The following is a 3,799-nucleotide window of genomic DNA, read 5'->3' as shown; positions in this document are numbered from 1 at the left end:
TCTCTCTCTCTCTCTCTCTTTCTTTCCTTTCTTTCTTTCTTTTTTCTTTCTTTCCTTTCTTCCTTTCTCTCATGTTTATTATTATGTATTAAGCATTCTGGCTACATGTATACCTGCAGACCAAAAAAGGGCACCAGATCTCATTATAGATAGTTATGGCCCACCATGTGGTTGCTGGAAACTGAACTCAGGACCTTCGGAAGAGCAGCCAGTGCTGTTAACCTCCAAGCCATCGTTCCAGCCCTAGATCCACGGATTCTAATACCTCTCCTAGCACCAGGCATGCATGGGTACACAAACATACATAACACATAGGCACTCACCCTGTGATAGTTTAAATGAGAATGGGCCCTATAGTCTCATAGGTTTGAATGTTCAGTCCCCAGTTAGTGAAAGATTTGGGGAAGGATGAGGAGGTATGGCCTTGTTGGAGGAGGTGTGTCAGTGAGGGTGGGGTATGAGGTTTCAAAAGCCCACGCTAGTCCCAATGCAGCCTCTACTCCTCAATCTGCCTGCTGCCTGAACATCAGGCACTGAACATCAGATACTTCTCCAGCACTATGCCTGCTGGCTGCCACACTCCCTACCATGATGATAATGGACTAAGCCTCTGGAACTGTAAGCTAGCACGCAACTAAATGCTTCCCTTTATAAGAGATGCCCAGGTTATGGTGTCTCTTTACAGCAAATAGAACAGTAGCTAAGACACACATCTATACATAAAAAAAGTTTAAAGTGCTTGATTTTTCCTCAGGCTTTCTCTAAATACTACACAGTAGTTAATAGTTCCAGCCTGGTATAACTGATCTTATGGGTGTTGAATATTTGGAAGCCTGGACTGTGAGAACAGAGGGATTAGAAAGAATCTATATTTTGCCTTTTGTCCTCCAAAGTCAACAGTACCAGGGGACTGTGAGTCATCTTTAAAAATATCCTGTACAGGGAGTCACTTGCTCTCTTATTCAGGGAGGGCATGGAGACCCACCCAGTAACTCTAACCAATGTCCAGCCTACAAAGAAGAGTCAACACAGAGGCAACTTCTTCAGTGCTTCATGGAAGCCACAGTCAAGCAAGACTCTGACTGATCCCCACATAGATGGAACAACTGGCAAAAGTCAAGCTAGAAGCCAGATGGTGGTGGTGCACACCTTTAATCCCAGCACTTGGGAGGCAGAGGCAGGTGGATTTCTAAGTTCGAGGCCAGCCTGGTCTACAGAGTGAGTTCCAGGACAGCCAGGGAGGGCTACATAAAGAAACCCTGTCTCAAAAAACAAAACAAAACAACAACCAACAACCCAAAAACAAAAACAAAAAAATTTAAATATCAATTTTATATTAGCCTGAATGTTAAGGTACTTTTCACTTAGTCCACTTATAATATACTCAGTGTGCTCTGCTGAGGTGTTCCCTAAACAATTAAGTCATGCCACAGGCCTCGTACTAAAGGAGGCTTACTAGTGGAAGGGAGCCGGGATGGGAGGGGAGACCTGAAAAGGAGCAGAGGAATAGAAGTGGGACAGCGAAGGATGGACAGAGAGAGGAAGCAAGGAAGAGGCGGGCCGGGAATGGGGGGGGGTGCATGGATAAGGACAGGGACAAGGAGAGAGAGGGAGGGAGAGAAGGAGGGAGGGAGAGAGCTGGCCGATGGCTACCCAAACTGTTGCTAAGTAACTGTTGGGAGGAGACAGAGGAATTGCTAACTGTCCCCTTTTTTGAGACAGGGTTTTTCTGTGTGGCCCTGGCTGTTCTAGAACTCACTCTGTAGACCAGAGAGCCTCCAACACAGAGAAATTTGCCTGCCTTTGCCTGCCTAGCACTGGGATCAAAGGCATTTGCCACCACCACTTCTACTACAAGCTTAGTCTTCATCATACAGGAATTTGGAAACAGGACTCAGAGGGACACTCGAGAGAAGGCAAAGCAGACAGGCTCAGGAGGGGCAGTCTGTTCACAATTTCATGGAGGAATGGGCTTGGTTATGGGGAAAGCGGTGGGGTGGGGTAGTGTGTGGGGTGGGGTAGTGTGAAACAAAAAATGCAGAGGAGGGAAGGTTAGCCGGGTTTTCTTGTTTGTTTGCTTTCAGCCTTAACTCAGCAAAGCAGGCAAGTTTGACTGCAAGGCTCTGCAAATCACTGCACAGGGGAAGGGAGCACGGCGTGTAATGAATGTTACAGTTGCTGGAAGAGGTCAGTGAGATTCCTCTTTACCCAAGACCAGAGCGAGAACCCAACCCCAGCCCCACCTGTTCTTTTAACCCAGGGAAAGCACTTTCTCTTAGTGGGCCCTGGAAGCTTCACCCTCTTCCTTACATCTGGTATCTTGGATCTTTTGAAAGGGCAAATTCGGGACTTCCTGTGTAAGTGTGAGTGTGTGTGTGTGTGTGTTGCTTGGAATATGGGGTGGGGTGGGGCTTCCAAAGGTGACTATGAAGGAGGGGTCCATCCCCATTGACTTAAATGTACATTGTAAAAATAATTAAGACAGAAGCAATACCGTTGCTATAGGGGCAACATGGGAGTTTGCGTTTATTAAATTATTATTCATGTTTGTAGATAGAATGTTCTTATGAGGTGCAGGAGAGCTGTTTCAGAGGTTAAAAGTGCTGCTTGCTAGTCCAGAGGACCTAAGTTTATTTCCCTGGTACTCACGTCTGACAGACAACTGTCTGTAACTCTTGTTCCTGGGGATCTGACACCCTTTTCAGAACTCTGTGGGCACCCACATACACAAAACCCCTGCTTTCATCTTCCAAAGCAAGGAGTGAGTTCCCCCTTTCTAGCCTAGACTTTGTTCAAATACTTACATTTCTTCAGCAAATTAGCACTTGTTCGTTGGAAAGTCTGGCCTGTGGTCCGAGGCGGGCGATTTTGTGCATTTGAGACTGTGCAGCTGTCTTGGCTTCAGGTGCTGTCTGAGCTGCATGCACATGATCCCCAGGAGGAGTGCTGATGCCGTCTTCCTGCTGATGTCTGTGCTCCTTCAGTTTAAGTTCGATTCCTTCGCTCACTTCAAAATGGAGCAACCGGAAGACCTAGAAATAGCATTAAGCGTTCCTTTTCTACTTCTGTCCCAGTCACTCTGAAAATAATTTTCTTCCGGGGGCCAGAGACAGCAGGTTGAGTGAGCATGAGATATCTAAGTACTATATGGTTGTTATAGAAAAAAATAGTTTTTTTAAATGTTTTTTATTTTCCTTTTACATTTTCGTTTTTGCCATTTTAATTATGCGTATCTGTATTTGAGGATGTGCACATGAGCGCAGATGCCCACTGAGGCCAGAGGTGCTAGATCCCCCTGGAACTGGAGTTACAGGTGGGTACTGGGAATCAAATTTGGGTCCCCTGGAAGAGTAGTACATGCTTTTAACCCATGAGCCATCTCTCCAGCCCACCTTTTGGTGTTTGTAAAAGAATTAGGCACAGGAGATACCCCTTGCTATGCTAAGAAGCCCAACACATTCTCCTAGAAGTTTGAGAGACCCCAACTTAAGTCTAACCAGGATTTGTACTTCGATTTTTAAAGGAATTTCAGGACTAGTCAGTGTAGTAACTCAGATTCAAAGATATTTTTAATATAGGCTTATGTTTGTTTGAGACTCTCAGACAGTGTCAGGGGAGTGGAATGAGGCAGGATCCCAGGCTATATATATTTGGTCCTTAAGCTGGGTCATTGATGTTTTAACATAAAATACCTATATGTAAAGGGAGTCTCTAGCCTTGTCAATTTGGTTACCCTAAATTCTATGTTCCAACATAAAAGCTGTTTCATGAAGTTCTTGTGGTAACAGAACAAAGAAAG

General features: G+C 45.2%; 1 long non-coding RNA gene across 1 annotated transcript in view; it reads left to right on the top strand.

Annotated features, from left to right (window-relative positions):
- Nucleotides 1–2,328, top strand: part of LOC115031737 — a 7,854-nt gene extending 5,526 nt beyond the window's left edge. The window contains exon 3 of the long non-coding RNA XR_003837392.1: nt 2,085–2,328. This is a non-coding gene — a long non-coding RNA (uncharacterized LOC115031737). The remainder of the gene's footprint in view (nt 1–2,084) is intronic.
- The last annotated feature ends 1,471 nt before the right edge of the window (nt 2,329–3,799 follow it).

This window comes from Mus caroli, chromosome 8 (genome assembly GCF_900094665.2).
Source record: "Mus caroli chromosome 8, CAROLI_EIJ_v1.1, whole genome shotgun sequence".
NCBI classification, from domain to species: domain Eukaryota; kingdom Metazoa; phylum Chordata; class Mammalia; order Rodentia; family Muridae; genus Mus; species Mus caroli.
The sequence above is the reverse complement of the archived record's forward strand: the minus strand, read 5'-3'. Positions and strand labels throughout refer to the sequence as shown.